Source organism: Camellia sinensis, chromosome 2 (genome assembly GCF_055761805.1).
Source record: "Camellia sinensis isolate YWXY chromosome 2, ASM5576180v1, whole genome shotgun sequence".
Classification (NCBI taxonomy): Eukaryota; Viridiplantae; Streptophyta; class Magnoliopsida; order Ericales; family Theaceae; genus Camellia; species Camellia sinensis.
Window position 1 is genome coordinate 225824055 of NC_138962.1, and position 15277 is coordinate 225839331.

The window sequence follows — 15277 nt, forward strand, 5'->3', positions numbered from 1 at the left end:
TAGCTCAATGGACGTTGTATATTGTTATTTGCTTCCGCTAGCCCCTAATATTACGTTAATCTGTCTCAGAGGCCTTCGGTAATCCCAGGATCACCGGCCGATTACGATGCTAAACCCATAGGGGTGGGTTTGGCTCGTGACAGAGTGGTATCAAGACACGAGTTAATTTCTCACACACGTGTCCATTGAGCATTAGAATGTCTAGAACAGATCTTAGTTTCATGCATGTAGAAGGTAAGTAATAAGTGGTACATTCAGGAATATGCATATATGTTTGTGTAATATGTTTATTGAAACTAAGAATTATGAGCTATTATGGAATTATGATGATTATAAGGAAACTAGAATGTGTTGAATCAGTTTAGCGATGAGGCTGAAAGCTAGGAATTATGGTGACATCTCTGAAATTTCTACTATTATAAGGAAATCAGAAAATTTGACTAGTACATTGGTGAGAATGAGTATGTTGATTTGTGGAAACATAGTATTGTGCAAAATTAGAATCTTTAACGAAAGTCATGAAAGCTATATGGGTTATATGTTAAATTGGACTATGAGAATATTTAGAAATTGAGAAAATTGTTGATCAATAAAATATGTGGAACTATGGTAATTGAGGATGAGAAAAGTCATTTGATATGTAAGATAGTACATTTTGGTGGGAACCTATTATGTGGAATGTTAAACCGTAGAGTCTCATGCCTTTGTTGAATGATCTTGAAAGTCCGATTGGAATCACGTTTGGCCAGCGTTACTTCGAGTTGGAAATTCTTGGTAAATTCCTAGGGAATGAACAGGTTACCCTACCAATGTCCTTATATGCCTATATGTGTATGTCTGCTTGTATATGATATGTGCTTTGTGTTATAACTTATGTCAATTAATTAACCCAAATGTTATCAATTATCTTCTTGTGTTTAACCCTTTCCTTTCGTCATTAGGAGTAGATGGTGAAAAAGTCTGAATGGAGTGGAAATTGAGTCTTTATCAGAGTGATTAGGTAAAAGAGAAGAAGTACTAGAGAACATAGTGAGAGCTGTGAATCCTATGGCAAGATCAAAAGGAAGAGTTAAGTGTGGAAGTGAAAGAGAATCAAAGAAGAAAACTAAGAATTTTGTGGTAAGAAAGATGAGTAATTCTAAGCAAGTTGTAAGAGAGGTAAGTTATCCTAGTATGTCAATATGTCACAAGATCTATCGGGGACTGTGTCATCAAATTACTGGGAATGTGAGAAGTTGGGCATCAAATAAAAGACTATCCCAAACCTAAGCGAAAGCTCAAATAATTTAATTGGTTAAGGAGAGTACTTGAGTACAAGTAGGACTGTTTGAAGTTAACAGTTTATGTGTGAGTGGTTTTTTTTTTTAATAAAGCTATGTTATAATACTTTGATAGAGCTTTACTTTGCTTTGTTTTGGAAAAGTATTTGATCAAATATGAATGATTATCCATTAGTTTCTGTATCAAGTATAAGCTTTGTTGTGATGACATTCTTGAAAGGTCCTTTCGTGCTAAGGGACGTTAAGCTTATGTAACACCTTGTTGAGATATCTCTTTGCCATCGACGGTCATGTACGGATGGTACCACCGACGGTCTTATACGGGTGGGTTATGTTTTGTCACCAACGGTTTTCCGGATGGGTTGTCTAACCGATTTCGGGTTGGCCACTGACGGTCATGAACGGGTGTGCTTCGATTCCGGGACGGTTATTCCCTTGTTTTGTCAAGAATGTCATCCCATGTTTTGTTACAAGCTATGTCATGTATTGTTTTGATATAGATGGAACCCATTTGTCGGACCATTTAGAACTCAACTTGATATTGCCAAAAATGATTAAAACATCGCTTAGACTTGACCAATTGATGAACATGGGAAAATAATTGGGATTTCTGTTTAGTCTAACAAAGCTATATGTTTTTGGGACCTTGTTCAAATAGACAGAAAATTGTACTCCATATTAGGAGACTGAAACTTATGAGAGTTAGAAAGGAAAGACCCAATTTACAAAAATCGTATCGCTATTGAATCTTCTAACATTGAAAGAAACATTTATAATTATCTTAAGCTACAAAGTCAAAATATAGACTTCTAGAAAGGAAAACACAATAATTCCCCATTGGAAAAGTGATTAGAAATGAATGATATTATGATCTTGTAGGCATAATTAAATTTCGATTTTGAATCCGACATTAGCATAACCTATTGCAAATAAATTCAATTCTAGTGTCGAACGGAAGAAAGAAAGCGTAATAGGAAATAAGGAAGTAAATATCGTTAGAATGACAAGCGCATATTTCTTAAGGAACCTTTGGGAACATAAGAATTTTGATTGGCTAATTATAATGATTTGAAGAAAATTGAAAGTGTAGCCCTAAACTACCACGTGACAATTGATCAAATTTGGTGAACGTGTCTATATGGGTCTACGAATTGGAATTTACATAAAGACAATGTAATTTGAATTTTGTATATAAGTGTAATCTTAAGTAACTAAGGAAACTAATGACCGCATAAAACATGGACCTTTTGTGAAATCAAATCACCACTTTGAAATGATAGTGTGAGTTAGATTGTCAAAACGGTAATTTTAATTTCACAGAAGTATGTAAAGTTCTGCTCTGATCTGTATGACTGCTTGCTACTATATGAGAGCAAGCCAACATCTGTTATTCAATAGGCTCAATGAATTTCTGTGAAATATGCTTTGTTATGACTCCGATATGCTTTTGTTTGAAATCCAATGTGCTCCTCTATTTTGAAATTACCATCATAATTGGTACCCAAGATGTTTGTTTGAAACTAAGACCATTAATATGTGATTACGTTTCCATATAATTCGGAAATTTCTGTTATAGATTAACACGTGGAACCTTATTTTGGGAAGTTACGTTATGTGCATAACTTAAGAACCTTGACCATAGTCAACGAAAGTTAAATGTCTGTTCTTTTGGGGTAGGATGAGTTACAAATTGCATAGCAATAATGTCGGGATTGTATTTTTGTTAATAGGACTGAAGGATCCAGAAATTGTGTTTGTTATTAGTAATGCGTTGACTATTAAATTTAATTTGAAGAATCTAACATGTCAATAGCAAAATATTTTGATCTGTTTGAAAAACATTTCTTAAAATAAAATCTCCTCCTATTGGAAGTATCTGAATTATAGATTGAGGAACTAAGGTATCTAAATTATAAGATTGATGTCAATAGAAACGTTAAGGAATTGCCAATTTTAGTTATTAACCATTAAGTGATTGGAACTAAGTTCAATTTACGTGAAGAAGTCCAATGAAAAAGGAGTTACCTAGGGGAGGAATTGAAGTGAGATCAAGTTATATGACTGATTTTCTGTACAAGTATCTTAAGTTTGGAAGACCAAACTTCCTAAGTGGGGAAGGCTGTAATGACCCCATCACGTATAATGATTAGTACTTGGGTAATTAAGAGGATTTGAAATTTAAGTGCCGATTATTATAATTAATTTGGGATTTACAAAAATTATGGAGATTGACCCATACATGATTCTATTGAGGATTTATTTTGGAATTAGAAATAGAATGCCCAAATGGCTCAAGAGAGTACAATTAGTATATTAAGTTATTTTAATTTCGAATATCGGACCGTGTGGAAGTTTAATTAACTATTCGATTCAGATTTATAAATTGAGATTCAATTAAATTGGGTCCGAATTGCGGTTAATTAAGTTAATTAGATTATGAGGATTGAGAATTGTGATTATTGTGAATTAAAGTTATTTATGGAACGTCCAATTTGAATATGTAATTTACTGTTGGAAATTTGAGTCTGATCAGAAATTGAAGACCTAAATGATTTGGGAAATCGAAAGTGATAGTGATAATAAATTCAATTTAATATTTGGAGCCTTTTTGGGAGTCTGACTAAAAATCTGATTCGGATTGATAAACTTAAGTATATTTAATTAGGCTCTAATAGAAGTCAGTTAGATTAATTAAATTATGAGAGATTTATGATTAGTTATGGTCAATTTAATTATATGTATTATTTAATTAAATCAATCTTAACTATAAATTGAATTGTGGACTAAATTAGAATTATGAGTGTATATTAAATATATATATAATAAATTATTAAGCCTTCAAGTTTTATATGTGTACATGAGGAGAGAGAGAGTAGGCAAACCCACTTATTATTATTGAGTGCATTCTGTGGTTCATTTTGTCTTGGCAAAACCGTGAGAAACAGAGAGACAGCCGTGGGTGAGAAAGAGAGAACCGTGAATGAGGGAGAGTTCAACTCCTTAAATCTTTGCTGGAAATTTGAAGGAAAACCAATGGAAAAGTGAAGAAAAGGAAGGAGAAACTCAAGTTTGGCTTGGATTTGTCAAAATTATGCAAGATTAAATGTCTATGAAGGCTCTAGGCAAAGATTTGTCTCTCAAATCTTGAAGATCCTATGGTATAGAGTTGGATTTATGGGCCATTACATGTATTTTGCTTGAGCATGTTAAGAAGAAGGTGATTCCTTACATACACACATGAATATGTTGGATTTTGAAATTATATGTTACATGCATTCTAGGATTGAGTTATGTTGAAGTTCAATCTTATAATTTGAAAGCTATGGAAAGGAATTTAGACTAGATTGATACATACATCATGAATTTTGAAGGAATTAAAAATAAAGCTTTGTAGATATTGTGAATTGTTAAGATTTGGGTTTACATGTACAATCAAGTTTATGGAAAATAAATTAGAAAGTAATTATTAAGAAATTGATACTGAGATTAAATATTTGAGTTTGATTTTCTTCATCCTTCACATATTTGAAGCTTTCCATTACATGCATGGTAAGTTTTCAAGATTTCAGAATTTAATTCATATTTTAAATTTATGACCTTGCGATTAAATTATGATATAAATTAAGAAGTCAAATTATAAATTGAGCTTGGTGATGTAAAAATTGGTTAGATTTGGTAAGTGTTTTATACATGCATTTTGGATTTTGAGGAATTTAAGGTAAACAATTTCATGTTTTGAAGAGAAGAAGGAAGAAATTTTATAAGAAAAATCAAGTTTATGGAAAATTAAACATTGAGTTAATTTTGAATGTAGAAAAATTAATTAGTTTTAATCTTAATGTCATACATGCAAATATTTTCCTAAGGGTCATATAACTTCAATTTCATGTACATTAAAAGGAATTAGTAAAATGGTGTAGAAATTGAAGTAGATTCAAAATTTTGGAAGTTAATTTGAAAATAACCCTTTTGGGTTTGAATTTATTTGTCTTGTATGAAATTGAGTTCAATCACACATGCATCATGCAAGTTCAAGAATTGGAAAGCGTAATTTATATCTTAGAATTGTGGGTTGATATTAATAAAATGAATTAAAATTAAATTTGGGCAATTGGAACATGATTTTGGTTGAATGTTTTCTAATTGGAAGTGTTTACTAAATCATACAATGGTTTTCTATTTTTGTGTACTAAAAATACATGTTTTGAGGCGTTGAATATCAAATTTGAACTTCATTTGCAATTCTAGAATTTTCATAATTTACGTTGTCTGCTCGAGCGAGGAAAGTCTCGCTCGAGCGTGAAAATCGAGCTCCCAGAAGTTTTTCAAATTTTACAGTCCGCTCGAGCGGCCAAAGTGGCGCTCGAGCGGAGACCCATTTTCAGCATATTTTAAAAAATTGCATTTGGTTCACATTTTTATTGTCATCTCTTTCCAAGGCATTCTAGACATGATTTACGACTCAACAAAGACTAATAAGCTACCAATCAATATAGATTAGTTAGTTAAAGAATGAATCATTGATCTAGCGGTAATTGTTTAAGAAGCAAAGTAAAAGATCAATCTATTTGGAAAAGAAGGGAATGAAAGAATATGTGAAATAAGAATCTGGTTTGTTTGAATGAGAAAAAATAAGCATAGTAGAACTTCGGACTATTTAGACGGAAAAAGACTAGAAAAATCAAGTTTGATCAAGGGAGTAGTATTATATTTCAATTTGTATATGTTATGTGCTTGTGTAGGTCGCACGCCATTGTCTGCCTGATTTATCTGGTATGCCCAGTCTATCTGATTTGCTTCTGCAGCCATCTGTGAGTAATAACTTAGTAAAGTTATGTTCAACTGTATCTATTTTCTGTCTGATAAAATAGAATTTGTGTTTCTGAAGTGATATGTTTTGCACAATGAATGATTGTCCAATTTCTGTTATGTATTCGTGACATCCTTAGCATCATGTGATATCCGTTGGCTGTTACCCGGTATCGGAGGTTCCTTTATGGAACTTATATCTGTCTGCACTCTGTTACCCGTACCGGAGGCCCCGTCATGGGGGCTCAGCTTCTGTTCTGTTACTCGGATCCGGAGGTTCCTTTATGGAACTGGTTATTCGTAACCTTACGCGTATACGTTCTGTTCTATTAATGCTAATGGATGTATCACGTAAACTTAAGCATGACTTATGATTTCTGTATATGATCTAGGCAAAGTATGATTTTGATACGAAACTGAATTATGATTTCTGAATCTGTACGGACTTATTCATTAAAACCCTTTACTCTGTTATTATTTACTGGGCTTTAGCTCACTTTATTTTTTATGTATGTAGGTGATCAGGCGCGTGACCAGGCTTAGAGGCTTCTGCCTAGAATCAGTTTTGTCAGCCAACCTATGTGCCTCCCGTGGAGGTTCCGGATATGTCAAGTGATTATTGCTATGTGACTTAAAGTTTAAGTTTTATTTTCGTGTTTGGTTGAACAAGTTTTGTGTATTTTGTAAATAGGGTTAAGTTCCTTTTGTGTAATCTGTGTTTATGTGACGACTTAAAGTTAATGTGTATATGTGTATATAAAAAAGTTTAAAATTTTTCTGTCTCATAGCTCAATGGACGTTGTATATTGTTATTTGCTTCCGCTAGCCCCTAATATTACATTTATCTGTTTCAGAGGCCTTCAGTAATCCCAGGATTACTGGCCAGTTACGATGCTAAACCCATAGGGGCGGGTTTGGCTCGTGACATAAACAAAATTCTCACTTTATTTTCACTTTTCCACATTCTCTCCACAGCCAAAAACAGTCTTTTACTTTTTCAAATTTGTTATATAAATGAAAAACACCAATCGCCTGTGCACCTCATAAAAGGCAAATTAATGAAACACACCACTTCTAATTACTCTTGAATCCAAACTTTACATAAGAATTTCCCTAAAAGTAGCACTTCTATGTTCCAAAAACCCAAAACCCAAGTCCTAATTCAACTCAAATGATAAAAGAAAAAATAGTCAGATCCCTTTATTCTCTTTGCTTTGTACCAGATTGGACAAAAGAAAACAAATGTGGACATTGACAAACAATACCTTAAATTGCATAACAATAAAATAGCGTTAAACCTAGTTTTTTTTTCTTATCAAATAAATCTAAATACAACCCAAATACACAATATTGACTAAAGTGATTGAAAAAAAATGAAAACCCATCAATAATTTGTTGTTTCATTGTAGAAACACACATAGAAACTCATCAAATTTGTTGTTTCATCGCAGAAACACACACAGAAATGAAAACCCACCAATAATGTTTGACTAAAGTGGGAGAGAAGGAAGAGGATTGAATAGATAAATTTGTAAACACACACAGAACAAGAGAGAGAGAGAGAGAGAACGAGATAGAGAAACTCACCATGTCGGAGAACCACTGTGGTAACGCCGACGGAGATCGCCGCCGCTAGATCGTTGCCTTTGCAAATCGGATGGAGATTGTTGCCTTCGCTGCTATGTGAGAATGAGAATGAGAATGAGATGACCATGAGATTAAGAATGAGAACCCTAACATATGAAAAAATGGGTGGGTACCTATTTCCAACCCATATCCTATGGGTATTTAAAAAATCCCACTTAATTAATCCAATGGATAAAAAAATAGGGAAAATCCATATGTTTAGGTTGGGTCTCCATGGATATCCATAGGGTAGGACCCCATTGCTATCTCTAGTAGCGACGACGAGGAGGCAGGAGGGGGTGAAATGGCAACACGGATCTGAAAGAGGGAGTGAGAGAAAGAAAGGGAGAGAAAGAAAGAGATCTGAGTAAGTGAATGAATGAGTGGGAGGGGTTTGGACCGTGTGTATAGGATATATAAGGAAGGGTATTTAGGTCATTTTAGTTGAGCTTGTCATTTTGGACAAACTATTTCCGCACTTGGATCTTTGAGCAAATAAAGTTAAAATTTGGACTTTTGAACTAGTACCCTATATTTTGTAAAAAATTTTGAAATGAATTTTATTATTATTATTTTTTAAAGAGTAAATTTGTGATAAATCTAAATTAAAGAGGGTATAAGACATTAGATCTAGTAAATATTTTTTGTTGGTGAGAAGTCAGCCTTTGTGAAATAGTTTAGTGAGAAGTTCACCATTTATGAAATAGTTTGGTGAGAAGTCTTTTTGTTTGTTTTGAAGAATATTTTGTTTTCAATTTCATCTATTAACTTATTTGTTGACTTTTGTTCAAATTTTTTCCTATCTGTCCAAAAAATTTCCCTGTCTATTCAATTTTTTTACTCTATCTATTTAATTTTTTAATCTTTTCAATTTAAATTTTCCTTATCTGTTTAAATATTTTACATTTTGTTAAAATACAAAGTTATGTGTTGAAATTCAAACAGTGATATGTTAAAATACCAAGCCAGTTTTTCATGTGTCTATTTCTTATCTATTCAATTTTTTTTATCTGTTAAAATAACAATTCAATTTTTTTATCTGTTAAAATAGATCTGATCTGTTCAATTTTTTTGTGATTCTCCCATATTTGATACAATTTGTTTCTTCATCATCATCATCAATAATAATAAACAACTAGAAAAAAAAATAAAGCTCTGATCTGAGATCTCCATAGATCCAGATCTACCACTACAATAATAATAATCAACAACAACAATAACTAAAACAAATATATATATATATATATATATCCATGATCCAAATCACCTTGAACTCAAACTTCAAAGTATATATATATATTATATACATCAAATGGGGGCAGAGAACGGCTCAAACTCAAACTTCCAACTTCGGTTTTGGTTCTAGTGGTGAGGATCCTTTGTCAGTTAACTACTGGGATGTCCAAGCTTCGAAACTAAAATCAAAGGCAATGACGGGGCCAAGGAGGATTGATATTGGGGATGTCAACATCACCTTAATGGACCAGTTGGTTGTGATAAGAGGGTGAAGAAACAGCAACTGGTGGATCGGTGTGCATAGCTTAGATCTAAAGAGAGAGAAAGACGGAGTTCGCCTGTATACGAAGCGTCGACGCTGAGAACCACTATGAAGCGGAGAGAGACTGGCCACAGATGTTAATTTTCAGGTCGGGACTGGATTCGTAGATCCGTCTTCATTCCACGAAGTATGTGTAGAGCTGTGTCACTAGAGCTACCAACAAAGGTGGTGGCGAAGAAGTGACGGCTAGGGTTTAGATCAAAGAGAGATAAGATAGAGAGAGAGGAAGAGTGAGAGAGATGAGTGGAGGTGATGAGGCGAGGCTGCGATGGTGTGGGGAAAATGTGAGAGCTGTTGCGAGTGAGAGGGCTTCAATGGATGTGGCAGTTCAAAACCCTAATCTCAAAGAGAAGAGAGAGAGAGAGAGAGAGAGAGAGAGAGAGAGAGAGAAATGTGCGATCTGAGAGAAGACCAATGTCTTAAAACACGTGAAAATGGAGGGATAATTTAGTCATTTTGCATGAGCTTGTCCACATGGATAAATGAGTTCAGATCGTCGATCATACTTCTTTGCGGCCTTCCTTGTCGCGTTGGCCAAAATGACGTCGTTTTAGGGATTCTTTTTTTTTTTTTACTTTGCATTTCAGCCCCTTTTCATTTTTGAACCAAACCCACCACCTCTTCTTCTCTATCTCCTTCTTCTTCCTTTCTATCTATAGAAACTACCAAACCCACCATCTATTTTTCTTCATCTCCTTCTTCTTCCTCTTTTCTCTCTCTAAAAACTACCAAATCACATCCACTACAAAATAAACCCAGATTCAAACCCAAAAAGAAAAATTACAAACCTATAAGCTTATCAAATATAGATTCAATATAGATGCAATATCAAATCTGCAACAAATCACATATAGACCCCCATATCTAATAAAATCTCAAACCAAATGAAATAATTTTCCGTTTAACTTGGTTGTTTATGAGTCCAATCGAGTTGCACAGGTATCAATTTGGTTGCCCTTTCCTTCTAATAATTTTTCAGTGATGCCTCTTCCTTCATTCTTCTCTCTGCACTCTTGCCTATACTTCTTGTGTGAGTGATTTTCCGATCACACTGCCAACTTAGTATTCAGCTGGAGAGTACTGGCAGAATAGATAACACCTGGCTGACCTGTAATAGAAAGAGAAGATTCCGGCGGTGGTTCGTCCACTAGGGGGCACTCCGACGATCAAGTCAGTATATCTCTCAAAGATAATCAATAGTGCTAAACTCACTGTTCAGAATATAAATTGCGTACCTTAGACCCATCGGGGGTGCCTCTCTTTTATAGTTAACTTCATTCTAGTCCCCATAGAAGCCTAGCTTCAATGGACTTTTGCTCAGTGCTTATCCTAGACTCTTCAAGAGATAAAGATAAACTCCCTAAGAGTGTTATCCTTATCCACACTAAAGCCCTTTCTCATTCTAGGACTCTTGTGCCTTATCCGTTTATCTCGGATTTCGATATCTTCGGAGATAACCTTGACCTAACCGAGATAACCTTGGCGTCACAACCTGGACACGTGGCACCTCAGCTGACACGTCGGCGTCACCTTCGCCACGTGTTGGGACTCAAAAAATATATCCCTACAACTGCCCCCTAGGTTCTATTACCTCGGCATTTTGAGATGATGGAACCTATATCGGTACTTCCTGCTAGTACATCGGCTTCAGCCGAGATCATCATTATAGGCTGACATGTCTCTTTAAGGTTTAAAAGTTTCTAAGATCTCCTTCACGCGTATGAGCTATCATGCAAAATAATTCAATCGTTTCAGCCACGCGTCTTCCTTTTACGGGATCGTACTCCGTACGCGCTCGCAAGTTGTCTGGTGCCTATATGCGTCGTCTGACGCATTCGTTGTTCCAAACGCATTAATTGCCCTTTTTGCTACCGTTTCAAGTTTTGACAAAACTTGTTTCTTTCTCTTCATCTCTTCACTTTTCACTTTCGCGTCTGAAGCTCTTTTTCTCTTTCTAACTTTTCCCTTCAAGATCCTCCATTGTTCAAGCTTCCAAAGCTCTGCAACTTGCTCTGTCCATTTCCTCCGGCGAAGTTCTTGCCAATCTGTTCCGCTGCCGCCGTTCTTTTGACTTCAGCGATCTCAACATCGGCTTCGTCTCTCTGGTAAGTCACCATTCCTCCTAGTTTTAGTTCTTGTTGTGCTCCAAGAAATTTTTGTTTTATCATTAGTGGCCATTGCTATTTTACTCAAATATTTGATTCATGAATCATGCCTCTGAGTGTATTTATTTCACGATTTTTCTCTTTTCCCATGTCTTGAATACTCGCACTGCTCACGACTTTTTTGCTTTCGCCGTTGTTCTAGGCCTTGTACCTTTTCACATACTTTGTCACACAGTGTTCTTGGTAGTTCACCCTTGTTCTTGATTCTGAAACACGTTTTTGCTTTTTTGTTTTCCAGATTCGTGCCTTCAATCTTCATTTCCATAGATCTAGGGTTGGGATTTGTTTGTAGAACCCACGATTTTTTAAGAAAAACTGAAACAATTTCCACAAATTCTTTTCCCAGCAAATTTTTAGGTTTTTGCCGAGGTCCATAAAACCTTCAATCTTCATTTCCATAGATCTAGGGTTGGGATTTGTTTGTAGAACCCACGATTTTTTAAGAAAAACTGAAACAATTTCCACAAATTCTTTTCCCAGCAAATTTTTAGGTTTTTGCCGAGGTCCATAAAACCCTTTAGAAATACACCCTTCTGAAATCCAACCCCTTCAGTTAAGCCGATATCATGGGTATGTAGAAACATAGGGTAGACACCCTGAGCAAATTAGAGCACTTTAGGCGGGAGTTTGACGTCCCCGCCGACGTTCATCTGAGGTTGGCTGGGAAGGAAGACTCTATCATGCCCACAGCTGATTCCATGCCCCTTCCTGTTGTAGCTTTCATCGAGTGCGAACTTCGGCTCCCACTCAATATCCTCTTTCATGAGATCATTCATTATTATAAGTTGAACCCAATGCAACTTGCCATCAATTCCTATCAAGTCATTAATGGCTGTAGCACGTCCGCGAGGGACCCCGCGCTACAGCTCGGACTCGACTTGTGTTACGGTTTTTAATCTGAACCAAAGAGTCCAAATCCGGCAAATCGTTTTGAGAAACAGATTTTTGAAAAGAAGTGCCAAACATGGACTGCTTTTCCAGATACAGAATCGCCACCTAAATATTTTAAAATGGGGGAATTTAGGAAACCCTGACTTGGTGCCAAAGGCCACGCGTCCGTCATCACCAAAGTTACCTCGGCTCGGGAACTTGGGTACGATCGGGGAAGGTCAGCTATGAGCACCCCCTCTCGGCCGATCCGAAGATCGGCCTCTACTAACCGTGATATCCATTTTTGAAAACGTTTTGTGTTCTTATCCCGATTATTAGCCTAGAATTGCTATGTTATGCGTGCAGCAAACAAGTATAGACTAGATTGCCTAATTTGGGAATAAGCATTGTATATCCGTTTGTTTTGGGAAATGTTTTGGAATTTGCTACTCGTAAGTAGGCTAAAATACGAATTTCAACGAATTTTTCCAACTCAGACAATCTAACCTTCACCCACAAGCATCCAAACAGTTTATCACATAAGCATCCAGCCATATGGTAATCATGCTATCATGGCAACACTCACACACATGCGGTATGCTAAAGCATAAATGCTTACCTAGTACTCCAAGCCAAAACAGAAACCAGTTAGTAATCACATGCATGATCCTAGTTCCTGTTAAGATGGCTAATGCAACACATGCAAAATGCAACTAAGATAGGCTCGACTAATCTACAATGACATGTGAAATGCTACAACTAACACGTATTCAATTTGGAATTGGAATACAAATGCAGTTAGAATGATGCGCCGAGCCCGGTGCATGCAAGACAAATGTATGAATGCACGCATGCATAGCATAAGGTATGCTAATTTAAACATGCCCTAGTCTACCATTGTAAGCGGGTAAATAAAAGGGAAGAAAGACGTAGGGTTGGAAGACATACACACACTCACGCACACTTATTACACAATTGCCCTCACTCGGAGGATCCGAATAAATATTACAGTCCGAATAACAAACACATTAATTATTACAAAATTTCTAATTAATTAACAGAATGAATGCAAAAAGAAAGGTGGCCACAGCCCCTGCCTCGGGATGCGCGAATGATGCATGCTCAAAATCGTCTTGCCCGGAAAGTCCGTACTATACTACTGCCGCCGCTGTTTACACTGCCCTGCTTCCCTGAAAATTGCCAAAGTTCTGGGACAGGTCCCTTGAACACTGTGGAACACCATCGGCTGAAGGAAACGTCCACCGGCCATAGAAAATATCCATCGGCTGTTTACGAAGCTATCGGCCCAGGAAAGATTGCCGGTCGGCACTGAACACTGTCGGTCGGCAGAAAGTTCCTGCAGAATCTGGTTTTTGACAGCAACAAGGACAGACAATATATGGCATGGGATTTCAGGCACATGTGAGCATGGTCATGTTCCCCATCATGTATTGAACTCAGGGAAGCATGGCCCTCGATCCTCGAGCCATCAATTGTGCATGATAGCCTAAGAGATCAAGCTTGCCATTTGATGTAAAAAAATGCATGCAACACACAAATGAGGACCAAGACCCTATCATGTCGAAGTCAAGGGCCCCGGTGACCGAGAGTTAAGACGCATTACATCACTTATAGTATGAACGCTCCTTAACCCTCACACTTGGTTTGACACCCCAAACCAAGTAATGCAATGCATGTTATGCAAACATGACTCAAAGATACAACATGAGATTAAGATGCAAGGCATGCCAAATACCATGCAACTACCATGGCAAGTATGCAATGCTAGGCATGCAAGATGCAAATGCAATGCAAACATGGAAGATTTAAACAATAGGATCATTATGTTACAACACCTAATGAAGCAATCATGCAACAAACATGAGACAAGCATGCAATGGTGGGCTTAAATCATAAAGGGGCAGACCTCAATCCACCCCAAAACAGTGGCCAAAAGTGCCCAAAATGGTGGACAAACACTCATGCCAACGCGCAAGCCAATAGACCTAAGGCTAAGGCACAAAAAGGGGGCACTTTACTTCCCCTAACATGACCATTCATGGCATGAATTAGACAAGCAAAAAAAAAATCCTAACATGCAAAAATGGACTCCAAAACCCACTGAAATGGCAGCTTAAGTGGCTCCAATGAGATGCATGCACCAAAACTCATTTCTAGGCATAAAAGGGCACATCCTCAAAGCATGAAAGAGGTCACATATGCAAACATACAAACATGATTTATGGACTGAAATACGATCCTAAATGATGCCAAATCATGAGGATGGTCTAAGCTACGCATGCTAGAGGCCAATATACTCAAGGCTTACAAGCCAAAACACAAAGAGATGACACCAAACATGGCAAGCATGACTGAAACAGATGGCCAACAGGCCTTAAACATGGTAAAGTAATGCCAATACCTTCATAAAATTAGGCTAACACATGCAAGAATCATGACCTAAACACAAGATGCATTTCTAGGCCAAATAGAGGAATGTAAAGCAAGTATGTTAAGCATGAAAAAGGGCACAAATCCGACCAAAAACAGAGATAACATGTGACCTAGAGACACCCAAAAACCTCTGAAATAGGGCCAAAATCAGTCAAGCATGCATGTTGCCCTTTAAGCCAAAAGACAAATAAATGAGGCAATGAAGGGAGAGGGGTGTCCCTCCCCTATACAAGACTTCAAACCACCTTCCTCACCACTGAAAATCCACTAGTTTTCAATGGTGAGAAGACTAAGACACTCAAGCAAACCAAGCCTCACAAAGGAAGCACCAAAAAGGCCAAATAAGGCCTAAAAGGGTGAGTTTGAACTCAAACCACAAAACACCCTTAATGAAAGTTCTTAAGCATGAAAATATAAGCTTTTTTTATGTTATGCACAAAGCCTAAATCAGCAAGCAAGATAGGTAAAAAACTAGTACAAGTTTGGGAAAACTAAAGCAAAGTGATTACCCTTGA

At 36.5% G+C, this 15277-nt stretch overlaps 1 long non-coding RNA gene across 2 annotated transcripts; it reads left to right on the top strand.

Annotated features, from left to right (window-relative positions):
- The first annotated feature begins 4207 nt into the window (after nucleotides 1-4207).
- Nucleotides 4208-6874, top strand: LOC145820687 (uncharacterized). 2 transcript variants are annotated; one of them, XR_014362710.1, is made up of 3 exons: nucleotides 4210-4497; nucleotides 6023-6091; nucleotides 6607-6874. It is a non-coding gene; the product is annotated as an uncharacterized LOC145820687 (long non-coding RNA). The 2 variants fall into 2 exon arrangements; XR_014362709.1 differs by lacking the exon at nucleotides 6023-6091 and having other exon boundaries at nucleotides 4208-4497.
- The last annotated feature ends 8403 nt before the right edge of the window (nucleotides 6875-15277 follow it).